The sequence below is a fragment of the Poecile atricapillus genome, chromosome 1 (genome assembly GCF_030490865.1).
Source record: "Poecile atricapillus isolate bPoeAtr1 chromosome 1, bPoeAtr1.hap1, whole genome shotgun sequence".
NCBI classification, from domain to species: Eukaryota; Metazoa; Chordata; class Aves; order Passeriformes; family Paridae; genus Poecile; species Poecile atricapillus.
Window position 1 is genome coordinate 104232323 of NC_081249.1, and position 27226 is coordinate 104259548.

A 27226-nucleotide genomic window follows, 5' to 3' on the forward strand; every position below is an offset into this window, starting at 1 on the left:
GAGAAAAGGGGAACTGAGCCATCTGATGGTATGGAAGCCAAAAAAGGGTTCCTACCAGAAGGCTTCTGTGGGATGCTGGAATAATTGTACTCTGTCCTTGCATTCTCATGTTCCTCAAGAAGAACAGCATTTCTTTCTGCAGTGACTGTCACAGTAAAGCTGGAAATGTGAGCAAAAAAGGAAAAGAAAGTATTTCACCTGCATAAAATCCATGGCAACCAAACATCTATTAAGACTTCATTTACACGAGTGAGCATTGTCGATCCTATCATCTTATCATCCCTGTACACTCCCATTCTCCTGAGATGTACTCAATTGCTTTTCTTTACAGGAGTTAACTGCCTCTTTGGTGCTGGATCAGGTATTCCCACATCTTTTGTAAGTGCCTCACAGTTCCTCTGAAATGGGGGATCTGCACAAGATAGTTCTGTGAGTAGCAAGACATAGAAAGCCTCCCCTCTTCCATTCCTCCCCCTCCATGTTTTATGGATCTTCTATATTTTCTGTACTGTTTTCCTCTTATCCCATCAAGGCAATGCTGCAGTGTTCCAAGGTTCCCTTTTGTTCCTCCTGCTAACAATCTCTGTACTCCATTTTTCCTATGCTCTTTTAACCATCTCTATACTCCATTTTTCCTGTGCTCTTCTAGGTCAACTAAAACATGTAGCTCCCTCCTGTGTTGCCTGAGGCCTCCTGCTACACTCATCTCAGCTTTCCTACCTTCTGTATTTCTCTTGTAGTATTCCTATTCTGAGTGTTTTACATGAAAGCTAGGAAAGATACCTTATACACTGTGTCTGATTCAAAGTCTAGGCATGCTTCTCACTCAGCAGCCTGGCATGCCTACCAGAAAGAGGAACAGCTTTGCGTCGCTGAGCAATAAAGCAGTATCTGCTCACCAGTTTCCAGGAAACCTGTGGGACACAAGATTTTTAAGATGTAACTCCTGTCTGACATTTCTCTGTTAGGGCTTAAAGGGTTTGAAAGGGTGGTGATGACAGTGAGGCTGCACAAGCCTTGTCTCTATGTGAAATTTGACTGTAAACCAAAGGCTGTTCTGCAGCAGCAGACAGCAATGATGATGAGTGCATCAAATCACAGCTGGGGTAAGGCAGGCTCTGTAGCTGTCATTGCTGCTGGCAGCTGCTGCTCCCTAGCTGTGGGTATGCTACTGCAGCAAAACCTGAAATTAGGAGGCTACTGGGAAGTTCTACTTTGCAAACCCTACTAATAACAGAGTGGGAATCTTAATCAAAAAAAGTTGCTAGGAACTAGTCTACAATGCCCAAAGGGCCTCAGGAAACTTGGTGTGCTCCTTCCCAGCATGGATAACCCACACGTGACAGATCATTCCCCAACCTGGAGAAAGGGATTTTCCTTCTGCCGTGCAGCAGGGTAGAGCTGATTCCTTTCTCTTGTGAGTCCACATGATATGAGAGCCTGAATTCTCAAAGGATAAGCATTGTTGACTCTATGATATGACCACTTAACCATGGGCTCAGAAAGACCAAGGTTGTGTTTAAAAAAGAAATTCCAGTTCATTTAAGAACTCTTGAGAAAGTTATCTTCATGCCTAGCTCTGTCTTGCCTAAATGCAGCTAATCTTGAAAAACAATTTGGATGTGTTGAGAGTTTCTATTTTTTTTCTCCTGTATTTTAATATATTCTTTACAACCAATATAATTTAATAGTAAATTATTTAATCATTAATATCTTTAATCTTACATGTTTTAATCTTACATGTTACATCTTAATTTTCTAAATCTCCCAAATTGTTATCACTTAGGATGCAAGAAGGAAGATTGCTGCAGCTGTACATAATGCCTCCACATAGAAATATATAATCAGAGTTAATCTAGCTTTCCTTTACAGCCACAGAGAGAACTAAGCATTTTTACCATAGGACTCATCTCAGTGAGGGACTTTTTCAATGACCAGCTCTCTGAGCTCTACCATTTTTCCAAGCTCAGACACAGCAGCCTTTGAAAAGTGGCAAGATACGATATATTTTTCTCTTGTTAGTTCCTGCTGTGTTTCTGAGCTAACCTCTCCCCTGCCTTGCTGAATTCAGGTTGTGTCTGGAGTCAGATACCACCTCCTGATCTGCAGGTAATCAGAAGAGTCATGGCTCTCTTGCTTCTGATATGTTTATTCTCTCAACTATTTGAGTTCTGTGTTCTCAGAACTAAGCTCTCTCATAGAGAAGTAGGAAAAACAACCAAATAATAATGATGAGAGCAGCAGGACCAATGCAGCCTGGTTTTCTATGGATTAACTTTGCAAGGTGTGGGTTCTCTGCTGTGTAATAAGACAGGGATGCCAGCTGCAAGTGTTTCCTGAGCTGTACACTAGTGCAGCCTCTTTCTATGTTAGACTATCTATCTCTGCAAAACATGCCTAAAATGATTAACTTTGACATCTCTGACCAATTACCTGAAGTGGTCAGAATAGGACGGAGGGTGGAAGAGACAGACAGGTGTTTATATATATATGTATATATGCACACACATATGCACATATATACACACACACATAAGCACACAGCCCTATCACTTAATCCTAATTTGCTTAGACAATCAACCCAAAAGCTGCAAGGGCTGAATTACACCAAAGGCACAAAACATTTGGCTGTGATTATCTAAGTCAGTTGCATACACATAATTTTTTTGTGATCTTGCCTACATGAGGAGTTTGTACTTGCCTGGCTCAACGATCTAGTTCGAATGCTGCAGATCCCAAGCTGAAATTACCCACTGAAGATAAAGTCGCTTTTAATTTGAGCCAGCTTTATGAAATATGAACTCTGAGACACTGCCCAAGGATGCAATGGTTGCTGTTTCCAAGGTGGGCAGGCAGTCTGCTCTCTCTTGAAGGCAGGGTGGCTGCAATCTCATCACTGGTATCTGTCTTTAGAGTACGTGCTCTTTACCCCAGGAAACAGCTGGGCTAAGGTCTGTCTCTCTGGGAAAATCAGAAGCAAGCCTGTAGGCAGAGGTGTGATTAGAACACTTAGTGGCCTCAAGAAAAGCCAAAACAAATGCCTTTCCAGCTTTGAACCAAAAGCGCCAGAGCCTCAGAGCTAGATTCAAGTTAGATCGAGCGCAATTAGAGCGCATTGGTGCAGCCAGCAGGGAGGGCAGTACCCGCGGAACGTGTGCGATCGTGTCGGAGCAGCCTGTGACAGCAGCAGAGCCGCTCTGCCCGCAGCAGGAGCATCAGCAGCGGCAGCAGCGGCATCAGCAGCGGCAGCAGCAGCGGCAGCAGCAGCAGCAGCAGAGCCGCTCTGCCCTCAGCAGGAGCATCAGCAGCGGCAGCAGCAGCGGCAGCGGCAGCACAGCCTCTCTGCCCTCGGCAGCAGCGGCAGCAGCAGCGGCAGCAGCGGCAGCAGCAGCGGCAGCAGCGGCAGCGGCAGCAGCAGCAGCAGCAGCAGCAGAGCCGCTCTGCCCTCAGCAGGAGCATCAGCAGCGGCATCAGCAGCGGCATCAGCAGCGGCAGCATCATCATCATCATCATCAGCAGCAGCGGGTACCGGGAGGAGCGGAGTCCCGGCGCTCCCGGCGCCTCCCGGGCGAGTCCGCAGCGCTCCCCGGCGGCCGAGGGACGCAATGGGAGTCTCCGTGCGGGGCAGCGAGCGGGGGGTGGCCGGGATGGGGATGGGGTACCGGGGAATGGCGTGGGCGGGATGGAGTCCCAGGGGATGGAGTGCCGGGATGGTGTGTGCCGGGAGCCGGGGCGCGACCCGCAGGGAGCAAGCGGAGGAGCGGCCGCGGGGTGCCAGGATTGATGTGCAGTGCTGGAGGGCTCTGTGAGCTGTTCAGCGCTGGTTGCAGCGCCTAAGAACCACCCGGGAATGCGGCGGGGCCGGGGCGAGAGAGGCGGCGCTGCCAGAGCCTCACCTCCGTGTGATAACTGGCCACTTATCCCTTGGGGAGCATCACAGCGACATCGCTCTCCTCGGCATCCCTCTTCGGCATCCTTAAAGGATATTTCACAGAATCATTTAGGTTGGAAAACACCTCCGGGATCACCGAATTCAACCTTTGACCGACTACCCCTGGTCAAACAAACCACGGCACCGAGTGCCAGGCCCAGACATTTCTTGGACACCTGCAGGGATGGGGACTCCACCATCTCCCTGGGCAGTCTGCTCTAACAACTTAATGTGAAGAAATTCCTCATGATATCCAGCCTCAGCCTTCCCTGGTGCATTCTGAGACCATGGCCTCTGATTCTTGCCTGGGAGCTTGGGCTGAATCCAATCTGGCTACAACCAAAAGGGAAGATGAGGAATTACTGACTGGCATATAGACAACTCTTGGTTGCTCCCCCCAGTTCACACATTGCCCTCACCAATGCTCGACATTTTTATCAGTTTCTAAGGGAGCAAATTGTAATCCAGAACTTAAGGAACAGAAAATATTGCCCCCAGATTTATCTATATTCCTGCATAATTTCTGTGCCCAAAGAGCCTCAATTACAGAGAACATACAAAAAGGAAGGAATTAATAGGGCTGAGGAAAGATCATTAAAATAAAACAGAGGCAGACAACGACAGAAAAAAACCCCACCTTATTAAAAATCATAGCCTTACATGTGAAGATTATAAAACATAGTCAATATTTAAAAAAAAATCAGTTTCTTGATATCGGCAGAAAAATAACCCTTTCTGAAAAATGTCATTTACATAAAAACCAATGGAATAATTTGATAAACAAAAATGTTTAATTTCCCTCTTCTTACACTAGATTATTTTAATTGGTACCTTAAAAAATTTAAATTAATGTGATTTCATTAAAATAGAACCATCTCCCCCAATAATAGCTGAACTGAAGCTATTTTTGTTCCTGAGGTGACATATTTGAGGTTCTACCAGTCATACAAATCTCTGCAGTGGCACATTCACTGTTATACCACTGGGCTTCAACTTGAAAAAAGATGTTCCACGTGATGTAAAGGCAATAAGATCAATGGCAGGAAAGCCCAAACAAAGACACAGTACAGATTAGATTGATGAAATCAAAATCCAACTTGACTGACTCCATTGGTATTGGACAGAACACAGATGGGAGACAGGCAGGATGCTGCTCCAGAGGCAATCTATACAGCTTGCTACATAACTTAATTATGCAAGAGGTTTTCATCAAAATCTAGTGGCATTTCCTCATAGATTTGTCCTGTAGAATATTTTGGTTTAACATTTTACAATCCACTAGTCCATTATCTGTTGCTGTCTTTGGTTCAGTCACTGCAAATCTCTGGACCAAAACAGCCCATCACACCTTGGCTCTGCTGCCTCTACTTTGTTGACTTTTGGTGCCAGGCTTTCCTTTACTTCAGCTATTACTCTGACTCCTGAATTAGATTAAATGGCCCTGGGGACATTCTTCAATGTTCATATTGATGTTCTCTGCAGCTTTTCATGGTCCTAATCTATCATCAACTAATTACTAGAATTAACCTTTTGTATTCAGTACCTTCCACCTAGCAAAATCTGCAAACACTGCAGCAACATCCCCTGACTGCAGAAACCTGTCATGAATGCTGATGTTAATGAATGTCTGTTATGGCAAGGACAGGGAACTCTGTATCATTCAAGTCATCCAGCATGTCCTGTTATATGAGTTTGCATCCAGGAACTTGTGTGGAAAGGTTTTCATTTGGGGCAGTTCATAGTGAGAGTGGAAAATTATTTTAAACAATAAATCTATTTTTTGACTAGTACTCTCAGTTTTTCACACTAGTGTTTTTCTGTTTCTTGTCTGTCATCTTGAAATCAAACCTGCAGAAACAAAGAGCACATAGCAGTAAAATAAAGTTGGTGAAAGCTGAACTTTAAGTATAATGCTAACAATAAGTCTAGGTATAATGTTTAACATAATGTTAAATTCTCCACAAAATAAAGCCTTATGGGCATAAAAAATGGGTGGAAACTTTCAACTCTCAGTGACTTAGCTGACCATCTGTAAAGTGGACAAAAGACCCCTCTGTCTGTCAGCTCAGAGGGGTCTGGTAAAAACAGAATTAAAATTTTTGTGAACACAGATGGAAGAGCTAGTGCACTGAAACAAGATCCTAGGTTAATTAATAGATTAATTAAATTTTAAAAAAATGAATATTGTTTAGTGTTTTAGGAGAGGGTTTGAAAAGAGTGTGTAATGAAGATCTCATCTTGTAAACTTAGTAAGAAAACACAAAACCTCCAAGAGTAGTGAATTTGGCCAGTTCTGGGTAGCCTGTGACCTGAACAAGGCAGGCCAAGTACTAAAACAAACAAACAAACAAATAAATCCCCAGTGACTGCACAAATGGACATCACACAGTTTTTCTGGTATCAAAATCTTGTAGATAATTTTTCAAATGAAGTCTCCCATGTCCACATTTTGTGTATGCAATGTTTTGATATGTTTTTCCTTCACACACACAGAAGTTACCACTCTTCTTTTCTTACCCTCTAACACCTATAGACATAAACATCTACTGTTTGTAGTCCTCAAACACATGATATTTAACATCATTTCAGTATTTTTTCTCCACACCTTTGTTTTAAAGAGCTTTGCACCAAAGTGCTGACTAAATTGCAGGTAACTCATTAAACCTATTAGTGAGCAATGGCAAAACAAGTCTTATCAGTTATTAAAACAATAATAAAACTGAGCATGATTTATAATTCTATATCAGTAAATGATCAATTACAAACACATTACTAATTACATTTAATGTCATAATTACAAAAAAAAGTTCCAACTCACATCTAAGATCAGTTGTATAGAAGTTAATAGAAGTAAAATAAGGGATCAATAAAGGTGATTTTCAGTGTTATTAAATTGAAACCTTTGTGCAACAGAATAAAAACAAACTAAATTTTTATTTAACTTGTAATTTTGTTTTAGAAGCAAAGTTGCCTTTTCCAGAAACTTTTGAAATCCTTAGATTTGACACTTTTTAGAACCCAGCTGTCTAGCAATACTATAAGACCTTGTGATGGATTTTATCTGCAGTGTTGATAACCTTCCAGGGTCCTGCTAAACTCTGGATTTTTCAACACAGTTTAATGCAAAAGCCTGAATGTAGACATAGAAATTATACTGTTAATATGCACTAATTGAAGGACTTTTGTATTTTCCCTATGTTGTATTGGAATTAACTCATATGTATAAAATCTAGTAATTAAAAATAATGACAAATAATAATTGTACAGTCAAAAGATTATATTTTATAGATATTCTCAGTGTTTCTGCTATCCTGTAACCATCAGTTATTCTACAGTCTTTCCTCTGAATGAATTAATTAATATTTTGTGGATCTTCATTTGCTTATGCCATTTTACTTTTATTTATCTTTTTACTACACATCAGAGTGGAATTCTTTCTCTTCTGTGCTTTGTAATTTATTTGCTTAGTTCATGTAACTAAAATCCTTTGGTTACACTTGTGAAAACTCTGTAAAAACAAGTGGCAACATTTCCTACATCTGCCTGCCAAGGAAACAATCAGTCCCATAGGGAACTTTTGATTCTTCTTTCAAAAATTTAATCTCATTCTTCAGTTTAAGAAGAAATGGAGAGACAGATTCAAATTTGCCTCCAGAAATTATTTTGCAATGACATCTCTTCTGTGCACAGCCTTGGGACATTATTTAAAGTAACTTTCAATGCATGGGTACTGAGCAGTGGTACTGGCAGCAGCTTGGAAGAATTTGTCTGAGCTGGTAGAAATACAGTGAAGTTGGTAAAATCTGGAGAGTTGATTTTTTTACTCTCAATGACAGGATTTTTTTAAGAGTTCTGAATCCAACGATTTATTCCTCAGGTCAGAAAGTAGCTCAAGAAACACACAACAGTAATCACAGTCAAGAAGAAGATTCAGAACTAGCTCATTCTTATCAGCCTCTAACACAAGCTTTTGGGTTTTAGGCTCTCTCATTATTGAGATGATATCCATATTTTCCATTCAGTCCATGGTCAGTACTGCTGGAAAAGTTCTGCATACTTGACATTTGGGCTGGTTTCACAGTGTTTCCAACCAAGGCAGATTTCAGGGCAGTAGAGGTTAGGATGCCTCATGCAGCACCTCTGGGAGGCTGTTCACCATCTCACCTTGGCTTCCTTTTTCTACTTTCTGCAGGACAGAATTGAGTTCATGTCCTCCTCCTCTTCCTCAATCTCCTGTGAAACAGCCTTGTGCTATTATGTGACCCCTCTGCTCCTGTCCTGTCTTTTCCTCGAGCCACACTTTATGTCAAGTGGATCTCCTGCTGCACTCTGCTCCCTCAAAGCAAGGAGACAGTTATCAGACACAGGGAAAAATCTCACACCAAAAGGGGCAGAAAGAACTGGGCTGTTCTCCTCCAGAAAGGTGAAAAGAGAATGAGTGAGAGAAATGAACACAAAACAATGCTTGGAGTAGAAAGGGTGAGAGTCCATCTGTTTTAATGATGCAGTGAGACACTGACTAACTATCAGTTAATGAAAACAGAAGGCACAAATGTGAAATTAAGAAAGACTGTAATTTTTCCAGTATTTTTTGGTTGTTAAACATACCAGCAATGGAAGCCACTTCTGGAAGCCATTTAGAAGGATGTGAAAAGACTGACTGTTTTCAACAACAATAAAGATATCCAGCGTTATTTAATGCAGACAAATTATTGTAAAGGTTTAAAAATCCTTTTACTATGTCCTGACTATTAGGGAAGGCATGAAATGACCTCTGTCAACTGTGTGGTTTTTGCACCTTCTTCTGACATGTCTGGTACTATTTGCTATTGTAGACAGACTACCAGACCAGATGGATTACAAATCTGATCCAATATGGTAACTCCTTATGTTCTTAAGTGAAAATTTTACCAAAAGCATATTGGGAAAGCTTTTGGAAAATCTCAGAAAACTGACACCAAAAATATCTAAGAAATTGCCACCTTCTGTCTGCTAAAAAAATGTCAAAGAGTAATCATTTTATTGCTGTCTAATCCAGCATGCTCTCTGCTTTTCAGGGCAAATATAGTCTTCAAATGGAACACTTTCTGAACTCCTGTGTTTTTTTAGGAATTACTTCCATCTGTCTTTGAATAAACTAGCTCTGCTCTGTGTTCTGCATGTTAGGTTTTATCTCCAAAAGATTTCCCTGGTCGCATTTTGAAGCCTGGACAAAGTGTTTTCAAGGTAGATATAATTCAATGCTTAAACAATATATATGACAAAATATTTGACCCTTCAGTATCACTGGTGCTAGATTAATATAAAAAACCCACAAAAGCAAACAAAAAAATAAATTCCAGAAACCCAGAACAAGAAATGCTTATTTGAGATAGGAGGACAGCAGGTGTATTTTCCAAGATGTACTTCCATTTTCCTTATTACATCTCTCCTTTCAAGATGGTAGCATTGATCAAATAACATTTCTCCAGGTAAAACTGCTAACAGTTTCCCTTCAACCTCCAGTTGCTCTGGGTCCTGTAATACGCTCATCTAAGATATTTTCCTTCATTCTGTTTCAATGGTAATTGCTCTCATGTGGACAAGACCTGGCTTATGCATTTCACATGGCTGCAGTTAGGTTCTGTGGCCATAACTTTACCACTATACCTTAGGAATTGTGGCGTGTCCTGTCAGTGATTTAATGTAGGGGCTGCAGACCCATTCTAACATCTGATAAAGGGACTGTACCCTGAATTGCTTTCTCCTGGTTCTATATCACACTCCTATCCTTTGTTAAGGTCTTGCAGTTTTGCTTCCTTAGGTACAGAGGTATTAAGCATCTCAAATGCCCTTTGTGAAAGAAAAAAACGTAATGTAGAATAATTGCTAAGAGGGAAAGTTCTTGGATAATGAGAGATATGACTCTTGCCATGTAAGCACAAATCCTAAATAGAAAGCATGTCTTGTTTTTCTGTTTGATCTTTCCATGGCCCTCTGTTAAAAAAAAAAAATCAATATATTGATTGAGAAAAATATAATAAACCAGTATACCAGAGCTTGCCTTTGTGAGCCAGGTTATAGATAGGGTTGATAAAATAATGACATCTCTGAATTGTTAAGTTAGTGCACAGCAATTCTAAATGAGGAAGAGCTACAGACTTAGATGTTAAAAACTGAAAGGGGATTTGGGAGCAGACCTACAAGGTGTGTTGTGTCTGTCAGACCCACTGACTGCCGAGTCCAGCAGTAACAACTGTTTGGGGCGGGAGGAGTCAGATGCTGAAATGGTGAGTCATGATCATACATCAGAGAAGGGCTGCTGTACAGAGATAGAGATCAGGGATAAAGGATCCCGAAGAAACTGCGCAATTTAAGGGCAAGACACCACCAACCTGTCTGAGGCTGGACGGCTGGGAGCAGGAGCTGTGCAGGGACAGGAGCTGGGAGGGAGAGCCTGAGGATGCTGCTAGAACCAGAGTAAGAAACAGGTGGCTGGTGCTGAGTGGCAAGGAGACAGGACTAGGACATCTGACAAGGACAGCTGGAAATTGGAGTCTGGCAACAGAGAAGCACAACACAGGAGAGGTCACTCCAAGCAGGGCACAGCAGCTCACTGGGCTGCTTCAGTCAGCTGAGAAACACATCAAAAACTCAGAAGTGTACTTTTGCTGGCTGCACTTTTCAGGGTCTGATGGTCATCAACTGGTCAGCTGCAAACCTATTGCAGGGTGAAATGCTGCAAAAATGACATCTATTTTTCTTGTGCACAGTAAGATAAAGTAGCTGGATTTGCCAAGGGGAGATCAGAATATCTAGAGAATAATGGAAAATCAAGATACCCTGAATAGTGTTTTACCTTGAAAAAAAGCCAAAAAGATGTAAGTTACTAGAATTATTTATCTCTATTTGACAACAAAGATTCTGTTTATCAATCTGTACACATTAATGCATAAGACATAATAGTTCAAAGAGCAGAGGAGTGGTGCAGAAATCAGGGGTCCCACAAATTAATTCAGAGTTTCGTCTGCATGGGAATTAAAAATGAGTAAATAGAAGAAGTAATTATCCATGACAGATGTGAAATACAGAAGATTAAGGAGTGAATTTAACAGTGAACAAGGGATTACAGGCAGTTGCAGTTAACAGGATCTCTCTACTGAAGGGCAGTAAGAAAATTTGTTTGAATTACCAGCTGCTGTGAACTGTCACCACCTGAGCTATTTCCTTTAGAGGCACAAATCTATACTATCCAAGAGACCTATCCCTAACTAAGAACATAAAGGAAGATAAAGCATTAGGTGACATGTGCTTATTAAGCAAGGCAGGAAGGTGATGTGCGTACCTGTTCCCAGCATATCTCCATTTCTGTAAGAGGCTCAGTCCTCAACCAGAAGGCACAAGAGGAAACCAAGCAGGGAGTAAGGAAAGGCCCAGTCAGACATAAAGCAAGAAAATCCCATGGGTTGGGTTGGGTTGGAGGTGGGAACATTTGTCAGAAGGGATGTTTGGGTAGAGGAAGACGAGGCACCCTGAGCTGACCAAGCCAAATCAGCTCCTGCAAGGATGCAGCTGTGAATATGGCATGGCACTCTTGCAGGCTGGTCCTGCAGCGAGGAGGACATGGCTGGCCTGTTTAGGAGCACCACACAACCATGGCTATGCTTCTGTGGGCTGAGCCCAGCCATGGACTATCTTCACCAGCTACAGCATTGTCCATCAAGTAGACATTTAACAGTGCCTTCATTTGCTGGGGGAAACAGCCCTTGCATGCAGTTTTTAATCACCAAAAGTTATTTGACCGTAATGGAAAATGAAGAGCAAGAAAACTCTGCAGGAGAGGGATAGTTGATGTTCCTCCTGCCCTTCCTCTCATACCCAAACACCAGCACTGTGACAGGAGCTGCACCCTGCCAGGGCCATTTTACTCTTCTGGGCAGAATCTTCTGTGTGTGTGTTTTATTTTTTATAAATAGACTTTCCTACCTGTTTAGGGGCCTCCTGCAGTGTCCCAGGATCTGTGTGGCCATGGTAGAGGAGCTGTGTGTAATAGGAGCCATGGCATGCCTGAGAAAGCCTCTGGGGAATCATGGCATGTGAAGTGACCTCAAAGCTCTGGTCTGCTTCTGTTAAGCATTGGAATTGGGAACTGGGGAGCCCAGGTGGAGTCACCATTCCTGGAATTGTTCAAGAACTGACTCAATGTGGCATTTAGTGCTGTGGTTTATTTGATACAGTGGTGCTCAACCAAAGGTTGGACTCGATGATCTCGGAGGTATTTCCAACTTTAATGATTTTATGATTCTGTGACTGTGTAGAACTCCTGAAACACTGGGATGCTTAGTGCTCAGTGAGCTGCAGACTCCCTCCATGGGGGGTCTGGCAGGATGACACAGCTATGCTGTATTCATAAGTATTCATTTAATCTCCCTTTTGACTGTTCATTATGCTTTTACTGCTGACTGGAACGTGGTGATCAGGTGCAAATATCATACATCAATTGATCTCCAACTGTGCATGTTATTGGAAAAAGATAATCCAACGATAAAATTATAATACTCATAATAAAAATTAAATTTTAAAAAGTAATTATCTATAATGATTTAAACAATGAATTAAGTAGTGATAAAATAATAAGTTAAATAGTGCTAAACAAACAGGAAAAATTAAAAAAAAATAAATTAAATAGCTTATCTATTATGTTGTACAGTGTGGTTGTACTTTACCAGCATAAACTGAGATGTATGAAGCAAGATAATGATGGGGAGGCTTTGTCTTTGTTGTCCCCACACTCCAAAACCAATTGTTCATTCCTGTGAAGAGTTTCCAAAACAGCACAGTTGAGGTTTATGGGCACAAATCCCTGAGAAAAACTGGATGAAAATAATGGTGCAAGAAAACTGGAGGGGAAATGTTGCAGCTTTGAGAAACACTGTCTCAGCAGCTTCAGAGCAAGTAACAATACAAAGTGCAGCTGAGTTGAAACAATGCCACTTGCTGAGCTAAGGGACCTGTGCAGCACAAATACCAGAGTTTTGTGATGGACTGATAACATTCCTCAAGGTTCTGGTGAGGGATCTTGGTGGAAAGCATGGCTACACAGACCACGACATAGAGGGAGATGGAGATCCTGAGGGGCATGGATGAGGCAGCAATGAAGTACAGACCTGGGTGCTCAGGAGAGAAGACTTCCCCCATACCAGAGGTGGGTGAAGAACACATTCCAGGAGAATGATACATGCTACAGCTACAGAAAGAAATGAAATAAGGAGAATTTGGGGACCTACACACATGTCAGCTTCACTTCAGTTGATGTGAAAATGATGAAATGTGTCTTCTTTGATGCTCTCTCTGGGCAAAATGAGTGAAAACAAGATGAGCAAGAATAGTCAATATGGATTCATTAGGATTAAATGATGCTTGACCAATCTGATTGGCCTCAGTGCTAAAATAGATGAATCATTGCAGAAGGTAAGACAATGTTGTCTGCATAGACTTTAGTAAAGCTTGTGACTGGTTTCCCATACTAATCCTGTGCTGTAAAAGCACTGCTCTGTCTGTCTGCCTGGGTGGAGAAAGGAGCTGTGGCTGGGGGGACAGGCTGGCTGGCCAGGGTGTCTGCTTGGCCAGGCAGGATAATCTGGCTGGCTGGGGCCAGGGTGACTGACTGGCCAGGTGGGGTGGATCTTCTGCTGGGTGGGCTGGGGCTGAGTGGCTCTGGCTGACCAGCTGAAGAAACAGGCTGTGGCTGGCTGGGGAAAAGGGCTTTAGCTGGCCAGGGAAGAGAGGCTGTGGTGAGCCAGACAGGGCTGAGTGACTCTGGATGGCAAGAGCATCTCCCAGAGCAGCTGGGGAACGTGGCTCTGGCTGGTTGGGTTTAGTCTCTGGCTGGGTGAGCGGCTGGAGAAACAGAGTCTGGCTAAGACGAGATGCTTTGTCTGGCCAGCTGGCCAAGGTGATCCAGTTGGCTGGTTTAGGAGTGAGGCTCAGGCTGGCTGTGGGTCAGGTCTTGATTCTGGAGCAGAGCAATGCTGAGTTGTTTGAATGGCATTATTTTTTGGTGATCTAGCAAAGTTTGATAATTTATCTAAATAAAATGACAATTCAAGCACTGTGTTAAAAAAACCTACAGAATACTAATGCAATAATTAGAGAAACTAAAAGTATAAAAGCAAAAATTACCTCTGGTTGATTTTTTTTCCTGTGCTGGATTTTTTGGTAATTTTAATGCAATTTTTGTAGAAAATGTCCCGGAGTTTAACTGTGTATTAATTGTCAATAAATTAACATCCGTTTTATTTCACAGAAGACAAATAACAATATTTTTGCTCTCTGGAATTACTCCTATTCTGTTGCAGTAATTTCAACTGTTGGGCTGCCTAATCAGCAAACTTTTAAATAGACACAGTTGAATAAACCAATTGAAGGAGAAGCTGTGAATTATTATTTCTGAAGCTGTGATCTGAGTTCTAGGTTGTGCAATTCTGGAAGCTGAAAGACAGGAAGCCATGGACACAGTAGTTGCAAGCTGAGGTGGCAGGAATCCTGCATCTCATCTGACACACAGGTAGGTACTTCAAACAAGCTCCATGAACTGGAGTGAATATCTTACAGTGGCACATAGTTTACAAGGATTTTGTGCAGCATGGCCATATGAATTGTTCTCCTACCTTGAGTTGCCCCTGTAATGCCACTGAGCATCTCTTGCTTGCTGGATTGGATATTTTTTTTAATTATAAAGAAAAGGAAAAAAAAAAAAAAGAAAAAAAAAGGGAAGTTTCTGGAACTTTTATCTCCATAGCTGTTTTGATAATTTGGATTTTTTTTTTTTCCACACAGAGTCTTGATAATCGTAGGCACGATAACTCTTTCCTCTCCAATGGAACGACTTGCCATTGTTTCCATCAAAATTTTGTGGAACTGAAAATTATGGTTACACACTGTACTCACACCTGCACATTGTTTTTTTCATAGGCGCTGCCCATGTTCTTTTTCTAGGGATACATAGTACAGTTTTGTATCCCCTCCCATGGGGTGTGATGATAAAATAATTCATTGTTGTGTGCTGTGGTTATCTTTGGTTTTCCCACATTGGATCTAACATGCCATACTGAGGACAGTGCTCCATATGTAGTTGTAACAAACAGATGATGATCATCACCACCTTTTAAATTGATGTAGGGTCTACTGACAGAGATATCTTAGGATAAGGTGTTTGGGGAATGAATCGTGACCAGCTTGCACTGAAGCTATGTTTTCCAAACTTTTGTGCTCTCCTGCTTCTTGTTTATTTTCCACTTGCACATGTGGTGACTCCATCCTAGTCCTTCTGAGTATCACCCTGAGTTAAGTTTTGGATTCTGATAATTTTCTCTAAAATTTCAGTTCCCCCCTTGCTGATTTTGTGCATTTTTCCCTCTTGTCATCCGCAATTTAATGCAAGATTGAACAGAGGCCATGCTCTGACAGATCCTTTCAATCTGAGAGCTAGCTGCATTTCTTCCCTCATTTGTCCTAACAAGAATGTATATTCAATAATTCCCCAGGTTCATCCATTTCCCATATTTCAATTCATAAACCATGGTTATGTTTCCCCAGTCCACTAGGAAATCCCTAAAGATGATTCAGAAATGTTAGAGCTAGTTTCTAAAGTACTTGATTACATTTAATTAAGTTCTGTCAACTTAAATATGTTTAATTCATGAAAATTTTCTTCAACCTGCTCTTACCTTCTTTAAACCTGTATTTTGTTTTCCCACCTACAATCCATTGAAATTCATCCTAAAATCCAAGTACCTATCTGAGAGAAACTGCAGAGAAAAAGCAGCCAAACACTGCTACGTACCTCAATTCCTGGGTCCTCTTTCCCCTTCCACTGTTCCCAGCAACCAGTGCCTTCAGGAGATGCCTCTGGTGGCTGCTTGCACCTTGCACCTGATCATGGCTTATGAAATTCAATATCAAGGACTTCTTGGTTCTTTGTCTTCCTTACAATTACCCAGAAAAGAGGAGAGCATGAGTAAGAGGATGCCTTGATGTCAAAGCACAGGAAGGATGTGCAGTGTGTCTGTTCATGCTGCTCTACTCATCTTCCCTGCAGCCATCATGCAGGGCAGCCTCGACTTCTCTGGGCAAGCCAATTAATTGTCAGCTAATTGTCATTTAATTGGGAATTTACCAAGGAGCAGCCTGTCTGTCCCATGGCCAAAAAGGGTGGGTGATCATCCTGTCTTCATCTTAACCCATCAGCTTTCTTGCTCTTGTTCTTCTCTTCTCCCATGTCTCACTTGGAAGGGAGCAAGTGGCTGGGTAGAAGTTTGTCTGCTCGCTGGCACCAGCAGACAACACTGTGTTAAATACTCTATATTGTTACAAAATCCAGAATACAAAAAAAATCCAAGTGAGAAAAAATCCAATCAGATCCAACACAGAAAGGAAGCATGTATTTCTCATCCATCCAGGGGACTGAGTGCTGCACATTGGTGGACTGGTTTTATTTATCCCAGCCATCTGTACAAGGGACCAGTGGCTCTGGCTGGCCTTGGACTCCAGGGAGCCACCTCTCAACTGCCCCCAAGACACTGGGTTGCCAGGCTTTCCTTCCTGTGGAAAATAACCCTCTTCCACAGGCAAGTGTTTGTGGCTGAAAATAGGATTCTACTTTCTAAAATTGTGGTTGTGCAAGGATTGCTACCAGGCTCCATTCCTTAAAAAGATTGTTCTTCTAATGGAAGACCAGGAATGAACAAAGGAAATATTTTGCATCATCAAACATGTGATCAGTGGTTTGGCACAGCACACTATATTGTTTGTTAATTATTTTTATATTCTTGGTTTAATCCAGAGCATTGTGTTGCACTTTGATGCACACTATCAAAGTAACTGTAGAAAAACCAAGAATTTACAAACTATGTCAACCTTGGCAAAGGCTGGCACAGTATCCAACACAGAAATTCCATTTTCAGCACTCATCTGGCAAAAATTTCAGAGATTACTGTAACAATATTTTGGTCAAATAGTTACTTGGGGACTGACAAAATTTTCTTTTCAGTTTTTCACTTCAACAATTTTTTTGTTCTCCTGCTTACAACAGTAGTGAACATACTAAACTAATGGAAACAATCAAGAATTTAGCAAAGAATTATTTTGGCCACGTCATGGCCAAATACACATAGTTGGCACTGTTGTTCCTCCACACCAATGGGGACAAGCATTTACATATCACAGGAGAATCTTTGGAAGAACTACACTGATTTCTTCACATGGCCATAAACACTTTCAACTCATTAAAACATTCCGAGTTAATCATGAAAGTTAAAAATAAAATCACAAGATAGTACACTTAGTAAATTGTTCCAAATAGTTCTTAGAGCAGCCAAAGGGAAAGGTGGGGAGTTCTTCCAGAAGAAAGATTTGCTGCTGAAAAATAGCCTAGCTTTTCCAATGGCATTTGTTTAATGGCAGAGTGTATTTGATATTCCTACACTTACAGCTGAGGAATAAAAGTAGCAACATGGAGCAACATAACTTTATTGGCAATGGAGAGAGACTGGGACAACTGAGTTATGATCAGAATCAGATTTTACTGTGGGCTACATAAGCTGATACATCATTCTAGGAAGGCCAGTAATATTTTACTGCAATGATTGGGTTAAACATCATACAAACATACAAACTTATACATTTTTCCAACATCTCTTCTTGATTCAATCTTCTCTCTTCCAGACTGATCCAATCTATTTGCTTCAAATCTTCAAAGCTCTGTTTGTTCTTGCTAAGGCATCTTGATCATCAAATCTCTTATACTAATCAAGTCCAAAGTACTTTCTGACTTTACAATATAACTTAAGAGCTATTAATGGGCTGGAATCTACTCTTCAAGGTCAAATAATGAGAATAGCTATATTTCAGTTCTTTTCAAATGTATGTGAATACTGTTTCCTCTAAAAAGCTACAAAAGAATCTATATTATATTACCTGATTGCAAGAATATCTTTTGTAGTTTAACTTTCATATTCAGCTTTACATTCTATTATTTCTTGTAAGAAACATGAATATTCACCTGGATAAAGAATGAAAAATAGAAGCTGTAAAATTCAGAACCTGTAGGGCTATTTTCACTTTAGTATCCATCCAGAGCAATTTCATTAATGAATAGGGATAAACCATCATAAAATTTGTGAAGGGGTAGAGAATAGAAGAATAGTCTTAAGGTTAGAAAAGTTAGGAGCCTGCTATTTTCTGACTCTACCATTATGTCAAGAGCACTTTGAATTCTAACCTTGTTCCAGTACATTTGCAGCCCTTTTATACCTAGAAATTTAATAAACCTCAGCCTAGGGCGATGGGAAGATGATGTTCTTTAGAACTTGCTATTACCCTGAAACAAAGGTGCCAAGTTTGTCACTTAAGGCTGCTGTCCTATAGTCATGATTCTTTCTACAGTTGGACAAAGACATGAAAGAGGCAAAGAAAGCCTTCTGTAGACTTGGGAGGCAAAGAAAGCTTTCTGTAGACTTTGCAAGTGAAAAGAAAAAAAGAGAAAGTCTTCTGTAGACTTTGCAAGTGGAACAGGAACTATGAAGGAGCTTTCTGCTTTGCAGGCTCCAGTGCTCATTCATTTTTTGCACCAGTTGTGTCATCTTTGTAAAACATCTCTACCCAGAAAGCCTTTCTTCATCCTCCTCTTTCTAAGATAGAAATGAGCTTTGTGTAAAAATGAAGCTATAAGTCCACTTACAGAGCCATCCTTTTCAGGAGACATGTCCCTTACTGTCTCACGATGGTAGAGGAATGGCCACTCCATTTCCTACCCATTTCTCACCTCTGTAACTCTTCAACTTCTAAGGCCTGTTCTCCATATTGCATTTTTAGCTTCATGTCCTCCTTTTCCTCTTTTTTTTTTTTTTTTTTTTTTTTTTTTTTTTTTTTTCTTTCTTCTTCAGGATTCCCTCAGTGCCTGTCTTGGGTTGCAATGCAAGATGTGACCAAAAGTCAGTATTCTATTACCATCTGATAAAAACAGGTGGGGCAGTGTTTTTTGTCTCTTCCACAACCCATCCTCCCTCCAGGGGGATCTCTTCTGTTAATGGGCCATTGAGTCTCACAGCCTGACTGATAAAATGACATCATCCCATTGTGAGATGCTCCACCCAGGGGGAGGAGCCAAGCATTCCTACCTGGATATAATCTGAGACTCAGAACACCACAGGCAGCCTTTTTCCACTGGATTCCCAGAAGAGAGACCAGACCCAGCTACACCTCCACTGGACCTTCAGAGGAAAACTACACCTTTCTACAGGATCATTGCTTCAACAGAACCACATCTGTCACTCCAGGAGGATCAACAGGGCATCAGGCTGTATTCTGACTCTGTCAGTGTTGTTTTGGTACTATTGCATTTATATTTTCATTTTCTTAGTAAAGAACTGTTATTCCTATTCCTATATCTTTGCCTGAGAGCCCCTTAATTTCAAAATTATAATAATTGGGGAGGGGTTTACATTTTCCATTTCAAGGGAGGCTCCTGCTTTCCTTAAAAGACACCTGTCTTTCAAACCAAGACAGTTCCTTTTCTTATCTTCTGCCAACATCAAGTCAGTCTTCCTGTTATTTTTTCCTCTAAATCTTTCTCCCCCTCCCTCTCTCTCTTTCCTCTTCCTGTGATTTTCAAGCTGTCACTGTTTTCATCCTCTATTTCCATAAAAATATTTAGTTGTACATGAAGTATGAGGGAGGGCTGACAACTGTATTTTTTCGACTCAGAGAAGGCTAAGCAGAAGATCTAACTGTTCTCCATAGATACCTAATCGGTAAAGATTAGAGTAGAATATTGTCAAAGGTCCCCAGAGAAAGGACAGTTCAGACCAGCTGGAACATGAGAAACTGAGGTTAGGTATAATGAACAAAAAATATTCACTATGACAATGGGCCAGACACTGGTACAAGTGCTCAGGGAGGCTCTGGAAAGACCAGCTATGGAGGTATAAAAACCCAGCTGGGCAAAGAAACCTCAGAGCAGCCTGGCTTGACTTTGACCCTGCTTTGAACACCCCCAGTGACCTCAAGTCCTACAGAGGTTTCTTCCAGCCTGAATAACTCCATGATTCCAGGTAATTAAAATATCATTTATTGTCAGAGGCCACATTAACAGTGTGTGATCAAAAGCACCTTTATCCGAGGCATCCCATTTTCCATAACAACTATCAGGAGAGACTGTAGGGAGTTTGTGACCATATCTTTGTCTTTTCAGATTTAGTAGTACTTGGAAGTCAATGGTATTGTGAATAAGAAAATATGTATAAAATGAAAATATTTATGTTTACACAGAAAGGAAAAACCAAAAATCACTAAATTGTAATATATTTAGGTTCGTAATAAAAATTTTTACAATGTCATAATTGCTCTGAGCCCAAGTAGCCACAAGCATCTTCTACAGGATTCTGCATTTCTGCCTTTTCATAATGCTTATACCACACACTAGAAGGATTATTCTCTGTTTACAGCTCATGCTGTGGGAAATCTATTCCAAAATTTTAAACAACCTTCCCAAAGCATTTCCAAGCATCTTTCCTGAATCATGCTGTGCTTCTTCAATGCAGCCATGTATGAGTGTGCTTGTCTGGGGAAAAATAAATTAAAAGCTAAAGAAAATACTGCTGTAGGAAGACTGTCCTTTTGGAAAACCTGAAATCATCCCAAAATATGTATACATGCCATGAAAGTATTCCATCTTTTCTGACTACAACAAGTCATCCAATGGCATCATCTGAGAACATATTCTTTTTTTCTGTATCTCATACTACTTTGGATTATTAGAAGCAAACCATCCCTTGAGAGGATGTCTGCTTCTTAAAATAAAGTTTTTCAGATTTCAGCTTCTCTGGACTTTGATATCAAGCCATAATTTTGTCCCTACTTGTAAGTGCCTAATATTTGGAAAACAGTACTTAATATTGCAATATTTTTCATACTACTACTACTTTGTAATCTCCTCAGCTTTACTACCCTTAACTAGTGCTCCAACATAGATAAAGTTTAGATACAATAGATTTAGAATTGGAGTTTTTCATTGTAATAGATTCAGATCTACAGTGATGTTGTTCCAGATGCTTGCTACTTTCAGCCTCCATTGGTTAAATACCTACATAAGAGATCCACAGGTTGGAAAAGATTGCAGAGTCCAATAAGATGAAGTTTAATAGGTCCAAGTGCCGAGTCCTGCGTTTTGGCCACAAAATCCCCCTGCAATGTTACAGGCTGGGGACAGTGTGGCTGGACAGTGCCCAGACAGAAAGGGATCTGGGGGTTCTGGTGACAGCAGGCTGGACATGAACCAGCCCTGTGCTCTGCTGGCCGAGAGGGTCAATGTCATCCTGGCCTGGATCAGGATGTGGCCAGCAGGAGCAGGGAGGTCATTCTTCCCCTGTACTCAGCACTGGTGAGGCCACACCTTGAGTGCTGTGTCTAGTTCTGGGCCCCTCAGTTTAGGAAGGATGTTGGGACACTTGAACATGTCCAGAGGAGGCAACGAGGCTGGTGAGGGGCTGGGAACACAAACCCTGTGAGGAACGGCTGAGAGAGCTGGGGTTGTTTAGCCTGGAGAAAAGGAGACTCAGAGGTGACCTTATCACTCTCTACAACTCCCTGAAAGGTGTTTGTAGTCAGGTGGGGTTGGTCTCTTTCTCCAGGCATCAACTAACAGAACAAGAGGACGCAGTCTTAAGCTGCACCAAGGGAAATACAGGTTGAATATTAGGAAAAAGTTTTTAATTGAAAGAATAATAACGTACTGGGGTCATCTGCCCGGGGAGGTGGTGGAGTCACAATCCCTGGATGTGTTTAAAAAAGACTGGATGTGGCACTTGGTGCCGTGGTTTATTTGTGGTGTTAGGGCATGGGTTGGACTCGATGGGGGTCTCTTCCAACCTAGTCATTCTGTTCTATTCTGTTGTTGAAAAGATTTAGGTGTAGAAGCTATCCCCCCTGCTTGGAAACAAATTCACCTTGGGTATGGTGTTCTATTGTCCTGGTTCTGCACAGTCTGAATTGAATCCCTCCATGATAACAGCTATTATCTGGAGAGACATTGTCACCTCCTTATGTGGCTTCACATGAGAGGAAACTGGTTGAACCAGAGGAAAGAATGTGGTTTCTTTCTACAAGGGAGAGAGAACTTTCAAAGGAGATGTGCTCTGGGACCCAGCCCTGCAGATTATACTTCTGTCAGGGGCTGAATGCACATCACATTTTTCATTGCATAAGTACTTTTTCATCCCCTCAATTACTGAAGCCCTAGCCAAAGAGAAATATCCAAACACTTAATTTAAAGCAAACAATTTATCTGTAATTGAAGGTAAGAATATTGTAGACTGAAGAATATTGTCTGTTTGTGAGGAAGTAGACTTGAAATAGACATGTGTAAGTACTATAATACTGTTGTGTTGCAGATGAATAAACAGTAGAAAAACAGGAAGGAGGGAAAAATATATAGAATAACAGCTTCTCTCAGGGCTGTGTAGAACAAGAATGTTGGCCTTCCCTTCAACTCCACTGACACAGACTTCAAAATTTTCCATAAATTTTCCCAAAATATGTCCAACTTTGGTTCCACCCCTCATTTTTCCCCCTTCCTCCTCCAGAAGTTCAGGTCCATGTTGCTCAGAGAGTCCTTCCCTAAGCAGCACCATAGTCTGGAAATTTGTTGCTGCTCCTTCTGGATCCTGAACAGATTTTAAAACTAGAGCTCTGATTTCTCTGCTTGTAAACACTGGAGGAAGCAAAGCTGAGCTGTCTCTACCCAAAAGCACAAATTTACTAGCTGAATACCATTTATCAATGCAGACTATTACCAAATGTTAAGGATAGGTGTCACATAAGGAAAAAAATTAGCCCTGAGTAGGGTTTTGGTAGAACCTTTGTGTCTTATAAGAATAATGATAATACAGGAACAAACCAGGTAATTTTTGGAAATATAAATGCTCTTGAAAGGCCACATAGAAGAAAATCCATAAAGATTTTTCTTATTTGTAGACTATACAAATGAAGACAACATTTAAATAAATTTAAATGTAAATTGTTTCACATATATATGTAAAAGGATGGCAAAACTCCAAAACACATAATCTAGTTTTGCATAATAGTAGTACCATGGTAATAGCTCTAAGACAGGAGTGGGTAAAGGGAAGAAACAGTTTTGAGCTTCCATCCTTTCCCACTCTGGCACTTATTAGTTTCCCACACAGCCATATTGTTACAGCGTGGTAGCTTGGATGACGGTGCTTATAAGGGAAGCATTCATTTATTTACTCATGCACAGCAAGACAAGATCATGCTCATGTGCTCAGGATATTGTTATTTGACATGATAAAGCACATTTTCAGGCCTTTCCCTGGGAAAAGCTGTCTGGAGCCTAGTTATGCAGGTGCAAAGGTGTCCTGAGAAACAGCACATGCAATGGAACTCGTTAACACAATGCCCAAGGTCAAAAGCAGTTCAGTTGTACACACCACAGACCAAGTGAGATTCATCATGTGGCCTAGGAACTTGTGACTCAGTGATAATAAGAAACTGATTCACTTTAATGAGGTGGATGTAAATATCAACTCCTTAGCACCACTGTGTGTCTTACCACGAAAAGATTCCAGCCGAGTTGAGTGGAATAATTCCTTTGACAAGCTGCAGGTGTTGGGCCTGGCTCGTATTCTCTGACTGCTTGGGGTTGCCTTACCCTACTTGTCTACAGTAGATCCTACAATATAAATGATTTAATTTTTCAGTGGGAAAAAACCCCATCCCAACATGGGGCTGAAATGCCTTCTATCACCCAATGAAAGGAAAGGATAAAACATACAGTACACAGAGCCGCTTTATATGATTATAGCAACTTGAATTCTGAAAGAAAGGAGGTTCACAAGAGATTTCTTTTCCTTCCCAGATAGAGCTTTTGTGAAACATTGTACTAAACAAATAAAAGATTTTTTGCTCAAATGATCTACCTTGCTGTTTTCCTTTCCTGTCCTATCTTGTGGTACAATAGACAACCCATCAGGAATAATTAGATTATACGCCAGCATCCATGGAAACAATGCAGCTTTTGAAAAGAACTCCTACAGAAGATCTTAGAAATCACATCTATTATGGATATCTTTTACTATTTCAAAGACATCAGAGCTCCATATTATGGGAACTAACAGTGGGGCAAAATCTGACTGCTCCATGCTTTGTCCCTTTGTCAATAATTATTACTACAAGAAACAGTCAAGTAGTCATTGTGACAGAGAGAACAATTGGGTGTAAGGAAGAAACTGACCATGTTTTGTTCCAAGTTTTGGGAATCAATAATGAAATCTACATACCATGTGTAACAAACTCACACCTTTCACATTCTTCAGTATTTTCTAAAAGAACATTTATGTGTGTCTCAAAAATTAAGCAGGAAGCAGTATCTGACAAGAGTGTCTGCATTTTGAAGCCTGATTTAGGAAGCACACGAAACTACAGACCTTGGCCTTATTGTGGCCATTTTTGGGATCAAGTGTACGACATCTGCTTCAATGTATTAATGATTTCAAAGCTGGAATTGGCCTAAAGGTGATTAAATTGTAAGTAAGAATATAATAGATTTTTACTATTGAAAAGAAAGGAGAAAGATTCTGCTTCTGTTTTTCAATAGTAGATTTTGAAACTTTAGTTTCAACCTGATGTTCCTGTGTATTGTGCTACAGATGAGCAGTATTTTCACATCTTTCTGCATTGTTATGAGTCTCACTGTCTTTCTGGATTTCCTGCCATTCCTGGTTTCATTGTGGGGTGTGTTTGTGTGTGTGTCAAGGAAAGAGTTTATGTAATGAATCAGTTTCTTTACAACAAATTAAAAAAGCAGCAATAAAAACACCCACACCAGTGATTGTATCCTGTTGAATAAAACAGTTTGAACTTTCAAAAGTACGTAGGTACATTAGGAAACAATGTTTTTCTGAACCTCTTTGGGATGTGTGCTCCAACACCACTGCCACACAGCCTCATGTTTCCCTGCAGAAAAGGTCCAGGAGCAGCAGTACAAGAGTCCCTCAAATGCCCCCGCAATCGATTCCGGTACCTTAACTGGCCAACTAAAACTTTGAAGGTGAGACAATTAAAGAAGCCATCTACTAGTCAAAATAATTTCCTGTTTACTCTGGGATAAGTAAAATTGTTAAGATTATTGGGAAAGGAAAGACTTCAGGAGGCTTCTGTGGGATTTCAATGGCAAGTGAACTAAACCCAGTCATTCAGGACTTCACAGAACATATTACTGTGAGAAGGTGATAGCATACAGTTCTTAATCAAGGCTGAAGTTGAACTGAAAACCAGACACACAGCAGAGTGATGTGGTCAGATGAAAAAATAAAAGATAAATAAAATAAAATATTTACCAGCAAAGCTCTGACCCATATAATTATTATATGCATGAACCTATAAGAAAAAAAAGTAACAGTTCACATATTGGTTCCTTATCCTACTTATTGTGAATACTGGAAGGAAGAAATTTCTCTCTATTTACACTGAAGTCCATTATTATTGTCATCTTCATTGTATTGTAATAATTTTATTTTTATAGCATCTATCCTCACTATAGTGCAAATGTGCAGTGTAACAATCACAAACACAATACTCTATGAGCTTTTCTAGCAACCGTGTTTTTGGTCACTGATGGGATTTTCTGCTAATTCATGTGTTTATTTGGTATGTGCATCTCCATTTCATTTCATTAAAAAATATTTGCTTGAAGCAAAGCAGTGAAGAATATGGAGGTTGCAGCCTTGCAAGGCTCAGGATCTGTAGCAGCAGCATAAGCAGACTGTGAGAGCTCACTTTTATTTCCAGTCAACTCAAGGCTTGAGTCATAGAAGGGATATCCATCCACAGCTCCCTCTGAATTCATCTGGAGTTAGGGACTGGACAGCTCTGAAAAATTAAATCCGTAACTACTATCAGCATTCCAGGGTCAGTGGTTGCTTTTGAAAGGTGACTGAGTAAAGTGTAGGCTGTGCAGAATGCACAGTGCTCAATATTGCCTATGATATCCTCCTAAAGAGACCCTTCCCAGTGAGTTAAAAAGAAATCTCTTGACAAATTCTAATTATCACGAGAATGGAGCATTATGGAAACCATGAGAGTTTAAAAACAACAGCAGCAAAACCAAAGCAGAACAAATAGATCAAAACCTTAGTAGCTAGGTAATGTGCACGACTGTGTTTTAAGGTAACACAGATTTATTTTGTTAAAAAACGCTGTTCATTGCAGTACATGCAGTTTCCACTGAGGTGTGCTAGCTCTCCAAAGATCATCCCTTCTCCCACACCCTTCTCCTGGACAACTAAAAGTGCTGTTATATCCCCAACAATGTCCACTACTGTGCCTCAGCTTGCTAACCCTTTCATGCCACCATTTTACACACAGCGTCTTTTCAGGCGAGAACAGCAAAATGCCAGAGAGAAAATCTGCAAAAGCAAGGGATGATTACTTTATTTTTAAACAAGACAGTACAATTAGCTTCTGTTTGAAACTAGCTGTCTTTGTGATGGTCTGACATGGATGTTAGCTTTGATTTCATCAAAATGATTGTGTATGTTATTCTGAGAGAATTCTGGGCAGTCTTAACAGTGTGCAAGAGGGGTTTTTCATGCTGTTTTGACATTTGTCTGCTTCCAGGAGCCATTGTGTGATGTTGTACCATCATTATTGCTACCTCCATAAATGTAAGCTCCTTCTGCTTTTACATCAGACTGATTTCTCCATTATTCAGACCTATTTAAACAGCAAGCACACCTACTGATGTCTGAAAAAAACCAGATAACACAGTAGGGCATTCTTAAATAAGCCACATAATCAGAAAAGTGGCAGAGACCCAAAGGTTTAACAAAGGTGAGTCTGGGGAAGAGGGGAGGGGATTTCACTTTGTCAGCTTCTTGTTATTTGCAGATGCTCAGAACCAGATTACCTATGATTTTAAGAACAGTTCATTCTAGTTGAAGAGAATAATGACACAATAATTTTCAGCCTACAGGTAATCACTTTAAATGGCCATGAGGTGAATGCTGTGGTAGCTTTCCTTCTCAGCATAAAGCTTATGAGCTCCTAGTGTTGTTAATATGTAATATACATTTTTCAGTCCATCATCAACAAGATATGTGTTTCCCTGAGAGACTGTCAGATCTTTAAAAGTGGCTTTGACATGAAATATAAAAAAGGGGAGAAAAAGGGTTTATTAATGTAGCTGGAAGTAATTGAACCTTGTAGTAGTATAAGTACTAACATGAAGTTTGTCTCAGA